At 37.1% G+C, this 14,172-nt stretch overlaps 1 protein-coding gene across 11 annotated transcripts in view; it reads left to right on the top strand.

Moving 5' to 3' along the window:
* The window catches only part of EIF4G3 (eukaryotic translation initiation factor 4 gamma 3), a 342,120-nt gene that overhangs the window by 122,493 nt on the left and 205,455 nt on the right, over positions 1-14,172 (top strand). The window lies entirely within an intron of this gene.

Here is a 14,172-nt window from a genome sequence, read left to right as displayed (position 1 = left end):
CATGGTTTGGAAACTACTTCAGAGTAGCCAGTTACTAATTATGAAAAAATTTTGAATTCTATATTTTAAACTTAAACTTAGGCAAACTTTGCATTCTGTTTCATATTGTATCTTTTAAAAAAATATTAGAAATTCATTACTTGAATTATCTAAAATTACTTAAGCAAAACGAAAGTGTTTCATACTGTTGCTTGATTGTTGGTACACATTTTTTTTTTTTAACTCAGTTAATTTTCAAATAATGGAACTAAATTACAAAATGACCCTAACCCTAAACTGGCAGTGATTATCACGTCCCCCCCCCCCCCCGCCCCCCGCCCCGGTATCACCTTCTGAATTCTTAGGCTGTGTTCACAGTAATCACTGAGAAGAAATGCTCAGAATAATGCCAAAGAATTAGAGTGGTACTTGTTTTCTCCCTATTATTCCTGGAAATTTCATTTGGTTCTTCTTTTTTCTGAGAGATCAACTTGGTCATGTTATGTAGTGGGGCTGAGATGCCCATGGTGTGTGATGCACTCACTGGTTAGATCCTTTATTCTCTCTGGCAATGCTAAGCAAGGGACTTCTTCACTGAGGAATAGTGATTGATCATGATACTTATTTTAACACTACTATTTTCATTATCAAGAGAATAAGTTTTTAGTGACTCCTTGTTTCTCCAATCTTTTTACTTTATCCAACTTCCAGGCTTCAGTTTCCTTTCAGAAGTCTTTTTTTGCTAAGGAAAAATTCTCAATGTTGCCTCACAGTTAATTGGCTGATTGTTTTGGACTTTGCAAACTGCTTTTTCTTTATAATCAGGCTAAACAGTGTTTTTATTTACTACAAGCAAGTTTTTATACTTTTGTGATTTTTAAAATGTCTTTCATAATAAAAGTAAATTGAGTTAGACAAGTCTTGACTGTCAGCCTTGCATAGAAACAGGATAAGTAGAGGAAGCTTTAAAAAATTTTTTTTCACGTTTTGTTGTTTAGATAGATGACTGTTGACTCGCCTTAAAAAAGAAAGTAAAGCAATATTTATTGTTTTTTTTTATACTTCCCTTTTTATCCATGGAATATATTATGGCTGTATACGGCAGTCTTTTGGGTTTTTTTGTTTTTTTTTGTTTTTCTCGGTTGTGCCAGTGACTTATGGAAGTTCCTGGGCCAGGGATTGAATCCACACCATAGCAGTGGCCCAAGCCGCTGAAATGACAGTGATCCTTAACCTGCTGTGCCATAAGAGAACTCTTAGGCAGTCTTTGAACAGCAGCTGCATTCATGGCACTGAAGATTTTATGTAGGCTCTGAAAACAGCAGTGCTGATGCATTTAGGTGTCCCTGTTTCGCCAAAACCTGTTCTGTTTGGTTTTCATTTTTCAGTTGATAATATAATACGTATTTAAACATTTATGCCTTATTGAAAATTTTGTTAGCAAATACTGTCATTAAATACTGTCATTAAGTAATATGCCTTTGCAAGTGTTGTTAGTATAAAAGTAAGGTGGAAAAGCTTATAAAATATCCAGATCATTTATGCCTGTGGTTTCATTTAATACTTTAAATAATTGTGGTAAGCTCTTTTCTTTAATTACTGATATTTATCTTAATGTAGTCATATTTAATAGAGAATTTTAACTTCTGTCTTTTTTATTTTTATTAATAAAAACAGTTGTAACCATATTTATAAAGTAGAACTGTACCAGATGTTTTCCTATTGGGTGGATTTCATGTTTTATGCAGTGGTAGAGCTTAGCATGAAATATGGTTAAAGGCATATTTGTTTGACGATGCTTTTCTTTGCATTTTTCATTTCTTTCCATGTAACTGGAAAAAATTCCTTTCAAAATATTTGTGGTTAGTTTTTACGTTTTGCTGTAAGAATGATAGTTATGTGCAACTGTTACTTGGACTTTCCCCATCCTAAACTCCAAGTTTCAGATTCTCTTTGGCAAATCTATAAGACTAGAACCTATGTTTTGAAATATTTAAGTGTAAGGAGTGTACGGTTCCAAAATCAATTCTACATTTATTCAACACCATTTTATTTTTTTATTTTTTTTTGCTATTTCTTAGGCTGCTCCCCGCGGCATATGGAGGTTCCCAGGCTAGGGGTTGAATCGGAGCTGTAGCCCCTGGCCTACGCCAGAGCCACAGCAACGTGGGATCCGAGCCGCGTCTGCAACTTACACCACAGCCCACGGCAACACCGGATCGTTAACCCACTGAGCAAGGGCAGGGACCGAACCCGCAACCTCGTGGTTCCTAGTCAGATTCCTTAACCACTGCGCCACAACGGGAACTCCCAATTCAACACCATTTTAGAAAGAATTTTGAAAGAGCCAATCAGTAAGAACTCAGTGATTTCCCAAGCATTTCTGTTGAGGTGTATGAGTTGTTTGTATATTTTGTAAATTAAGCCTATATTGGTTTGCATCATTTGCAAATATTTTCTCCAATTCTGTAGGTTGTCTTTTCATTTTGTTTATGGTTTCCTTTTTTTTTTGGCTTTTGCCCTTTTAGGGCTGCACCCGCTAGGGGTCTAATCGCAGCTATAGCTGCCAGCCTACACCACAGCCACAGCAATGCCAGATCTGAGCTGTGTCTGTGACCTACACCACAGCTCACGGCAACACCAGATCTTTAACCCACTGAGCGAGGCCAGGGATTGAACCATCAACCTCATGGTTCCTAGTTGGATTCATTTCCGCTGCACCATAACAGGAACTCCGAATATTTTTTTAGACTCATTGTTATGGAAGTAAAATTTTATAATTTACTTACCTAACTACAACCTTTTTTCCTCAATACCTTTTTTCCTCAATATGTGTATTCATTTGCTGTTACTTTTTTTTTTTTTCTCAAACGTCCAGAGATGCTGACGGTTCGGTAACAGGAAGAGCTAGATCTAATTGTAGATTTTTTGTTGGTTGATAGACCCTCATTTTTTTCCTCTATGAGGAGTGATAAACTCAAACTACCTGAATCTTCTCCCTCTTGTATCTTTTCTCTTTGCCAAGGATTTTGTTCCGTAGGTATCTAGGCAGGTGATATATAAAAGAAAGAATTTATGTTGCCAATATTTTTGTTATATTTCACAGGCAAAATAAATCTTCTTTTTAGCTTCCTGGCTGTGATACTCCATTTTCAGGTACTACACTGTATTATTCAAGACTCTGTTCATTGCTTTGAATCTTAGTACTCTTCATCACCACTAAAATTGCCCATCTTCTTTCACAGTTCAGTTCTGTAATTTTGACCTGCCTGTTAGTATAGTTGACAACATGACAGCCTAATTAGTTTATTGCCAGGAAAAAAAAGAAAGCATACTATTTCAAATAGAGAGGATTTAATACATGAATTTGTTACACTAGCTGATTGATTCTCAACGTGACACGGAGGTAATCTAGAGATGAATAACTATAGGAAGCAGCTAACATCCCTAGAGCTGAGTGAATGAAAGCAAATGAGGAAATGGTGGTGTTGTCAGAACCTAGGAGCTTAGAGGAAGGTTTATTTAGGGGACTGAAGATCAGACTTCTGAGAAGAGAGTTTTACTGCAGGTTAGTCATCAGAAACTTAGTAGATGAGAGAGCAAGGTGTGGCTAGTGCTTCACCTATCATGTATGCATGTCTGCTGCTGGCGTCTCTAAACGGCTTTCAGAGACTAGCCATCTGAATGTAGCTAGTCTAGAGCCCTACTGACAGAAGGTGAAAACTCCCTCCCACTTACAGAGTAGATTAGAGCTGCAAGATAAAATAAGGTGGGACCATAAATCTCATGCCTTTAACAAAAAGCAGGAAGGGGATATTATAAAGTAAATGTGATAATATCACGTTGGTAATTATAATGATAATGACATTAGATCTCCCTATTACATAGTGACTTGGATTGGTCAGAAACTGAAATCTAGGTATATGCATTTAAACATGACACAGAAAGATTGAAGACAAAAGTGTGGGAACAGTAAAATAGAAATTGCTAATGAAAAAAGCAGGTGTGAGCAGCCTTTAGAAGTCAACATAGGATTGAAGGCAAAAACTGTACGGGAGAGAAATAATTCCTACAGTATAAAAATTTAATTTTCAAAATGTATAACGTTATAAATTCTCATTTACTTAATTGGTTTAGAATGTATTTAAGAGTTCCTGCTGTGGTGCAACAGAATCAGTGGCGTATCTGGAGCGCTGGGATGCAGGTTTAATCCTGGGCCAGCACAGTGGGTTAAGGATCCAGTATTGCTGCAGCTGTGGTGTAGGTTGTGACTGTGGCATGTAGCCGATCCTTGGCCTGGCAAGTCCATGTGCCATGGAGCAGTCAAAAAAGAAAGGGGAAAAAAAGGGTTTACTTAAAGCAAATGTAAAAATTTGATACTGACAAATTCATAATCAGTGTGGGATTTACATCTCAGAAAGATGGACAAATCATTTAGTAATCACATAGATCACAGGGGGACAAACCATGGCCCAAGGGCCAAATCTGGCCCTTCCCTATTTTTGGTAAGTAAAATTCTACCAGAATATATCCAGACTAATTTATTTATGAATTCTACTTTTTGTGTTGCCTTTGCGGAGTTGAGTGATTGTTAGAGGCTGTATGTTCTACAAAGCCTGAATAAACTATTTTTGATCAGGACCTTATAGAATAAACTTGGCCAACCCCTGAAATAGATGAGCATACTGTGAAAACCATGGTAAATATTTTGGGTTTTGTGGGCCAGATGGCCTTTTGCATGTTCTTCTTCTTTTTTTAACCCTTTAAATATGTAAAACCCTTTTGTAGCTGGCATTACAAAAACATGTGCTTGGAGCCATGTTTGCCAAACCCTTATATAGATAAATGACATAGATTATAAACTTGTTTTTTAATAAATATATATTAGCATAAGAATTGTGAACAAGAAATTTTGTACACAGCCAACCAAGATAAAGAATAATTGAGGATATCAATGACTTGAGCATCATAATTATCAAACTTTAAAAATAGCAATGCTGGAGTTCCCGTCGTGGCGCAGTGGTTAACGAATCCGACTAGGAACCATGAGGTTGCGGGTTCAGTCCCTGCCCTTGCTCAGTGGGTTAAGGATCCGGCGTTGCCGTGAGCTGTGGTGTAGGTTGCAGACGCGGCTCGGATCCCGCGTTGCTGTGGCTCTGGCGTAGGCCGGTGGCTACAGCTCCGATTCAACCCCTAGCCTGGGAACCTCCATATGCTGTGGGAGCGGCCCAAGAAATAGCAACAACAACAACAACAACAACAACAAAAAGAAAAAAGAAAAAAAAAATAGCAATGCTTTACTGACTCAAGTTAGATAAACCATTAAGGTTATAGATAATTTGAATGAAGTAATAATATATTTGTTTTAATTAATTGTAAATTTCTCATTTAAGACTAGGCTGTTTTTTTCAACTACTCAAAGAGCACTTATAAAATTTAATCAAGTTAGACTGCAGAGAAAAATGTTAAATTCCAGTCATATTTATATTACTTTCTGAATATACTTATATAGAATTTAAAGCTTAACAACAATGGAATGGCAATATCTAATTATGTTTAAGCTGAAACTCTACGGAACATAATTATATTGATTGAACATAATTTTGCATTTTTCATAATCTTAAACATAATGTAGGAGTAAGAAAAGAAAAATCATTTTATTTGGAAATTTAAAAAATTCGACTTAAAATCAAAATAAAAAACATTATCTTTAGAAATGAATGACAAATAGCATTTGGGATCAGAATTAGTGGGATGTGCATGAAGTGTTACTTTGAGGAAAGCATGTAGCCTTAAAGGCGTATATTAGAAGGTAAGAAAATTTGAAAGGAAGTGCACCAGTGATCTGAATGGAAGACTGTTAAATCCTCATTCGAGGATTGCAGGTTTTATTTTCATACGTATAGGTAGTATATTCTTGTTCTGATTGTAAATACTAGCTGTAAATTGCCATGGTGCTTTATCTCTTTTAATGCCAAGAATAAAGAGCTTTTATGTAGTAATTCATTTCCCTTGTAATATTTCTAGTTTTGAATTGGCCAACTCATATTGGTTGTCATTCAGATTATGTTCCTTTTGAAAACAGCAAACTTGGTGTTGGTGTTTAGAAAATTCATAGGTGTGTGCGTGGGAGATATATGTGTATAAAACATTTGCATGTCCTTAATGTTTAGTGATGCTGAACATCCGTTCATGTTCTTATTGACTGTTTGTATATAGTCTTTGGAGAAAAATGCCTGAGTTGTTTGCCTTTTGTTTTTTAATTTTTTGGTCTTTTTAGGGCCATACTCACAGCTTATGGAAGTTCCTAGGCTAGAGATCAAATTGGAGCTGCAGCTGCTGGCCTAAACCACAGCCACAGCAACTCCAGATCCTAGCCACGCCTGCGACCTAGACCATTGCTCTCAGCAACACACAATCTTTAACGCACTGAGTAAGGCCGGGGATCGAACTCAAGTCTTCATGGATGCTGGTTGGGTTTGTTACGGCTGAGCCAAAACGGAAACTCCCCCTTTGCCCATTTTTTAAGTGGATTTTTTATTGTTGAGTAGTGGGAGTTCTTTATACATTCTAGATTTCAATTCCCTATCAGATATATGATTTTCAGATATTTTCGCTCATCACCCTGTTGATAATGTCCTTTGCACAAAAGTTTTTAATTTTGATGAAGTCTAATTTATCTGTTTTTTTTTCTCATCTGTGCCTTTGATGACATAGCTAAGAAACCGCTGCCAAATCAGCAGTTACTGCTTTACATTAAATGCAGAGTAGACTAACTATTGCATTTCCTTACAGCTTTTAAAATTTTACACACATGTAGATTTTCTCCTCTTAGAAAACAGTGTCTGGTTTAGAGAAAAATGCATTGAGTTATCAAGAGGACAGGCACATTTGGAAGGAACACTAGTGTGTGACCAACTACTGCCAATAACAATGCCGTTGGCGTGAAAAATATCACTGAAAGTCCAGCTGCCATGCTCAAAGAGACACTGAAAAATTCCAAGGGCTATGAAGAGTTCAAAGAACATATCAGGGTTCACAGTTGGGAGTTAAGAGAAGTTGAATACAGAAGTGATGACTCAGAAGCCAGCTGGCTTATTTACATAACCATTTGGCAATGTTTCTGAAGGGAGAGGTAGCAAAAGGACTGGAGGCTGGCCAGCCAGCGAAGAAAGTAAGGATCAGGGCCTGGAAGGCATTACTCTACTATCTCCTCTTTGAGCCTGAATTCGTCTTTTAACTTGATCAGAGGTGAAATTAAGAAGTATAAAAGGAGGAAAAAACACTGTTGAAGTGCATATTAGAAAAGGGATTACAAAACTTTGTACAATTTATAGAAAATGAAAGGTGTTAAAAACCTAGATGCATACAAAAGGCATCCTTCACCAGATCTTTGTGTACTGCTTAGTCTGAGATACCCCAATAAAGCCTCATGGCATATAGATTTACTGAAGGATGTCTATCCCTAACTGGTCGTTGAAAAAGGCTCATTCTAAAAGCTTTTGCTGTAACAAACTCAGGAAAAGTAGATCAAATGCTATAGGAATCAGATGGACAGATTCTTCTTAAAAAAAAAAAAATCAACTCTTAAGCAGATAAAGGACAGTGAGTGGACAAAGATCTTGACTGTGGAAACACATAAAAAAATTTTTTTTGGGCTATGCCCACCATGCGGAACTTCTCGGGCCAGGGATTAAACCTGCACCATGGCAGTGATCAGAGCCACAGTAGTGACAATGCCAGATCCTTAATCTGCTAGGCCACTGGGTAACTACTAGAAATAGTTTTAACTAAAAGCTTTCCTTCCTAATATAACTTAAATTGTAACAATATGAACTAGTAGTTATTGTGTACTCCTATTATCAGATTATGTATTTGAGGATGGTATCTTTTTTTTTTTTGGTCTTTTTGCTATTTCTTTGGGCCACTCCCGCGGCATATGGAGGTTCCCAGGCTAGGGGTTGAATCAGAGCTGTAGCCACTGGCCTACGCCAGAGCCACAGCAACGTGGGATCCGAGCCGCATCTGCAACCTACACCACAGCTCACGGCAACGCCGGATCGTTAACCCACTGAGCAAGGGCAGGGACCGAACCCATAACCTCATGGTTCTTAGTCGGATTCGTTAACCACTGTGCCACGACAGGAACTCCTTGAGGATGGTATCTTGATGGTAGATTACCTTATAGGTAAGAGTTTTCAGAACATTTCTCAATTACTTCACTGTATTTATTTTATCATAATTACCCTGTAGATAGATATTATTATCTTTATTTTTGAGTATTGGGAAGGTTGAGTGTCAAAGTAGAATGATTTGTTTTAGGTACCATTGGTAAAGTCCAGCTCTCCAGGTTCCAATTCTTGATGTTCTTCTTAGCTTTCTCATAATTCACCATGGTACTTTATTTAGGTTCATTGTAGACAAACTAGGCTTTCAGAAATAATTTTGCGACTATACCACTTATCACATTGCTTTATGAAACAGTATGTTGTGATGTTTGAACAATCAACACGAAACAACTTTAGGGGACATAAATTTGTAAAATTGGGCTTTATAAAAATTCAGCCACACATTTAAACTTCTGGTTCTTAAAGGTAGAGCCACATATCTGAATCTGGAATTCAGGAAACTAGTGGAGGGAGGTGGTCATAATGGGAGAGCAGCAGGACCTAGAGTGAAGACTGTGTCCATCGTGACAAATGAGAGGAATGGGAACTCTGGGTGGGATATTTTTGATGAGAAGTAGAAGAAACTGTCAATAAACCAGACTTTAAAAAGTGAGGGTAATTGGGGGAGGAAAGTAGTAGAAATGATAGCAGTGGTTAGTTATAGAAGATACGAAATATGTAATGATAACAGACACTGGAGAGCTAGCAGTACACAAATTTTGAATATCTTCAGTGTCTGAGAATTCAGTGAACCTGGCACTGAATTCTCCTTTAGGCAGATCAGTGCTTTTAGCTCTGTAGCCTTGAGGGAACTGGTTCTGGGGTTTGGGATGAAACTGGGTTTTATTTTGATGTGTAGGAAAAAGCTGAGCTTTGAATAGTATAGTTACTGTTGTAGGTACACAAATAGCATGTCAGATCTAAATTTATTGAAGAAGTCATCCTATTATATGAGCCCATCATTGTCTTATGAAAGGCAAAAAACTATAGCATTTAAATACTGAACTAAGTATAAGGAATACAGAAATGGTGGTATATTTAGTATAGTATTTCTCTGCTGTATATAATGTCACTACTCGAAATGAAAAAGATCAGTGGTTCTCAATCCTCACTGCCACTGGAATCTTCTGTTGTCTCAGTCCCATTCTCCAGAGATTCTCTTTTAATTGCTTGGGATGAGGCCTAGGTTATTCTAAAGTTGACAGCAAAGCTGGAATAGGGAGTTCCCACTCCCTAATTGAGACTTCCTAGGTCTTCCCTGCTGGGAGGGCTTTTCAGTGAAAGGAACAGAAAGCACCCCCCATTTTTAGACCACATACAAGCTATGAATTTCTTAACTTCGGAAAGTGGTTTTGGTGATTGAGAAACCATTTCTATCTAGTACCTACAATGGAGTGTTAACTTTTTACAGATAATTTGATTTGCATTATAGTCTGTACTCAAATAGTTTTTATGGTACTGATAGTATATACCAATTTATTTTGATGATAGAATCAAATTCTATCCTGAAAGGTGTTTTAAATTGACCCTTCTGATACGAAGCAGAGTAAGAAGGTATTGGTTGCAGGTGCTTTGGGCTTCGGGAGATCAAATCTTTCTGGATTTAAAGTTGCTGTACAGTAGTTTTCCAATTTTTTGAAATAGCAAGACTTTTATTCACCCATGTAACTGGTACAGTGCCTGAACCATATGTAACTCCTTAAATCTTTGGGATGGAAATGACTCTAAATGAAATTTTAGAACGTTATAGAAATTTGTAACTTTGTGGCTGTTTGCAATATTTTATTTGGGTAAACAAATTTTTTTTTCTGATATTGTTTTTTTTTTTTCTGGTATTGTTAACTGTTTTGTATAATTCAGTAGAAGTTTCTTTTATAGGTACAAGTTTAAGGAAAAATATCCAAATATATTCTATTGTTACATTTTTAGAGAGCTTGTTCTGAGGAAGGCTTATATTGAGGAAGAGTCTGAATCTTTTCTCAATATTCTAGTGAATTAAATAAGATTGAATTCTTAAGTCAGAAAAAGTATTTTTGGCAGGGATTTGGGATTGTTTTGTTTCGTTTTGTTTTTTGCTTTCTGTTTTTTTTAAGACCACACCCGTGGCATACGGAAGTTCCCAGGCTAGGGGCTGAATTGGAGCTGCAGCTGCTGGCCACTGCCACAGCCATAGCAGCGTGGGATCTGAGCTGCATCTGTGACCTGTGCTGCAGCTCACAGCAATGCCAGATCCTTAACCCACTGAGGCAGACCAGGGATTGAACCCACATCCTCATGGATACTACTTGAGTGTGTTACCGCTGAGCCACAGCAGAAACTCTGGATTTAGTTTTTTAAAAACTACTTCAGTACTATATTGAATACAGGATTCATTACCTTTTCTGAGCAGGTGATCTTATTTTCTGGTCTGAACATTATCATAATATAATCCACAAAGAAGCTTTTATATAATCATAGTGGCAGTTAGGTACAAAGAAATATTGTCTTTTAGTAACTGATTTTACTTGTTAAGGTATTTAAAGAAATGTAATATGAGACATTAAGACTCATTTTTTATATTAAGTATTTCATTTTACATAGTATTATGTGAAATCAGTTTACTTGTCAAAATTGTCTCATTTAAAAATTCTGGGAATTTCCATTGTGGCTCAGTGGTTAAGAACCTAACGTGGGAGTTCCTATGGTGGTGTAGAGGAAACTAATCCGACGAGGAACCATGAGGTTGTGGGTTCAATCCCTGGCCTTGCTCAGTGGGTTAAGGACCTGGCGTTGCCATGAGCTATGGTGTAGGTTGCAGACGCGGCTCGGATCTGGCATTGCTGTAGATCTGGTGTAGGCCAGCAGCTACAGCTCCAATTAGACCCCTAGCCCGGGAACCTCCATATGCCACCAGTGTGGCCCTAAAAGGACAAAAGACAAAAAAAAAACCTAACATGGTCTCTGTGAGGATGTGGGTTTGATCCCTGGCTTTGCTCAGTGGGTTAAGGATCCAGCATTGCCACAAGCTACAGTGTAGGTCACAGATGTGGTTCAGATCCAATGTTGTTATGGCTCTAGTTAAGGCCAATTCGACCTGTAGCCCAGAAACTTCCATAAGCCACAGGTGCAGCTGTAAAAATTAAATTAAATTAAAAATGGTATTTTATTATGGTAAATATTTCTAGATTCGAAGAAAGAGTGGCCTGACAAGTACAGCTGTTGAGATGGGTGATGAATGGCATTAAAGTGCACTCCAGTTTGTTGTGTAGGGTATTGCTCATTAAATATCTATTTTTGAGGTAACGACGAGTAAGAGTAATTGGATGGTCCTAGTGCAGAATAAAACACATATTATGACTTAATGAATGGTTGAATTGCCTAAAACATTCATTTAAAAAAGTCAAAAAGCTGCAATTAAGTAAGAGCAGTATTTGTGTTAGATAACATTTAAAATACAGCCTTTTAATTTTCTAGCAGCCATGTTTCTGGTGCTGAAAAGAGAGTCCATTCAGAAATGAATAATCTCTCTCCTGGAGTATCTCTTGAAGAGGCCTTGAGCACAGTTCAACAATTTAACTGCGATAAAGTACCAAAAAATATTCCGTGTATCTAATAACTTAAAAAAGAGATTGAGTAGGAGTCCCACTGTGGCATGGGGGTTAAAGATCTTAGGTCACAGTTGTGGCTTGGATTGATCCCTGGCCGGGGAACTTCCATGTCCCTTGGGTCCAGCCAAAAAAAAAAAAAAGATTGATCATATGGTCTTCACAGATTCTTTTTGTTGGGATAAAGAGCTCTGCCCCTACATCCAAAATATAAAGCATGGAAAAGAATTCTTAGTTTGCTACTAATATATAAAGGCTGCATTATAGAAGCTGAAGTTTCTTTTTAAAAAGAGAGACCTGGCTCTGAATCCCAGTTCTAGCACTTATTAATTATGAGATCTTGGAAAAGTTAAGCCTCCCTGCAATTGGAAATTTGCCATCTGTTAAGTGGAAATAACAATATCACAAGATGGTGTGAAGATTAAATAAGGTAACAAATGCAAAGGCCCTGACACATGCTGGATGCTCAGTAAATGTCCATTGCATTTCCTATTTTACAATAGCTTTGAAATATTTAACTTTTTTTTTAAGTTGGGAATTACTTTTAGGGAGTGGATTCTTATCTACCCTGGCATTGCATTTCAGTATCATGTTTCTGGGACTTTTTTTCTTTTAAGAAACTCATACCTCAGGCAAAGCTGATATGTAGAGTGATTTAGAAATCCCAGGGCAGGAGTTCCCGTCATGGCTCAGTGGTTAACGAATCCGATGAGGAACCGTGAGGTTGCAGGTTCAATCCCTGCCCTTGCTCAGTGGGTTAAGGATCCGGCATTGCTGTGGCTCTGGTGTAGGCTGGCCGCTACAGCTCCAATTAGACCCTTAGCCTGGGAACCTCCACATGCCGCAAATGTGGCCCTAGAAAAGGCCAAAAGACAAAAAAAAGAAAAAAGAAAAAAACCAAAAAAAGAAAAGAAATCCTGGGGTAATCACTTAGAAACGATGGTAATGACCTTGATGCTATCTATAAACACAGGTTCATCTGTGAACTTTGCCAAAAATCGTTCAGCAGTGTTAACTGTTGAGCAAGCTTTATAGTACACAAAAAGGAAAAACTGTCTAGTAGGCACTCCTCCTAGTGTTATTTGCTTCTTAGAAGCACTCCTTATTGTGTTGTTATGTATTTGTAAAAAAGTTCAAGTGCTATAACAGGTTATTTCTGTTTTATGCATGCCATCTTCTATTTTGCCTCTCAGTGTTTCTCCTCTTCTAACTCTTCTTTTGGCCACATTCATTGCTCTGTAGAATCCTTCTCAGCAAAAGAAATTAATGATGACATCTGATCCATTGGTGTTACTTTTTGTTAGTAAGTCTTTTTAATGGAATTCAAGATGAAACCATTTGATAATCATACCTGAAATGATCTAGCATTTCTGCTGTGGTTATTTATTTTTGCCTTGCCTTACTGTAAATCGGTATCATAAAACATTTATTTCAACCGCTGAATTATTTTTTTCCCAACTAAATAGAACAAAAATTGTTCTGCTTCAAGGCAGGAGTAGGAGAAGAAAATGCGAGAGAGATGATGCTCTATTAATATTTGGGTAGATTAATTGTATTTTGTTTTAGCCAAAGCTTGATTCGGATTTGTCCCAAGCCATCTATTAGAGCCATGCTTTGAATTAGACAGATTTTGATTTATAATGTGCATTTTAAAAATTTATCAGATGAGCCATGACATCAGGAATGAACAATTCTGCCAATGATCAACTAGATTAACTAGTAAGAAGACAAAACCTAATCAGGATCTGTTTGGTTAGACATTATTGCTTTTCATCTTTCATGTCTATCATCTTGCTGGATTTTTATTAAATGAAAAATTATAAGAAATTGATCTGCAGAAAAAACACCTGTGCAATATGTTAATAGTTGACAGAAAGAATTGGAGCTAAAAACTTAAATCAGATCTAGGAGTCCATATAGATTTGTTGTGGTAAATATGTAGTTTGATTTCTCCTCATATCTGCTTTTAAAGCTATTTTGTTGAATATACCTTTTTCCTGCTTATTAGTTTTATTGTTAAGATGACCTTTTTGAATTAATAGCCAGATTTTCTCAGAAGGCTATTCTTCCCACAAATATTTGGGTGTCAGATATTTGTAGAGTGCATTCTGTGTGCTAGGCACAAATGGGTTTATTTGGAAAAGACCATCTCACAAAGTTCAAGTTAGTTATTTTCCTTATAAACTGCCAACTCTGTATTTAAAGGATTTATTTTTCTGAAAATACCATGACTTTGTATTCTAAGCTCCGAAGGAAGCTTAGTCCTAGAATCAGGACTTCTACTATTTATTTGCTTACCTGCATATATTTTTATTCCATAGTACTTAGAGTGCTCATAGAATTTCTGGTAACAGAACAATCTAGTTAATGGCTAACAGGATTTTTCCTTGGCACCCTCCATCTCCCTAGTGTCTGGAAATTTAGGTAACATTACTTCCCTA

Source organism: Phacochoerus africanus, chromosome 8 (assembly GCF_016906955.1).
Source record: "Phacochoerus africanus isolate WHEZ1 chromosome 8, ROS_Pafr_v1, whole genome shotgun sequence".
Classification (NCBI taxonomy): Eukaryota; Metazoa; Chordata; class Mammalia; order Artiodactyla; family Suidae; genus Phacochoerus; species Phacochoerus africanus.
This window is presented reverse-complemented; position numbering and strand designations above follow the sequence as displayed.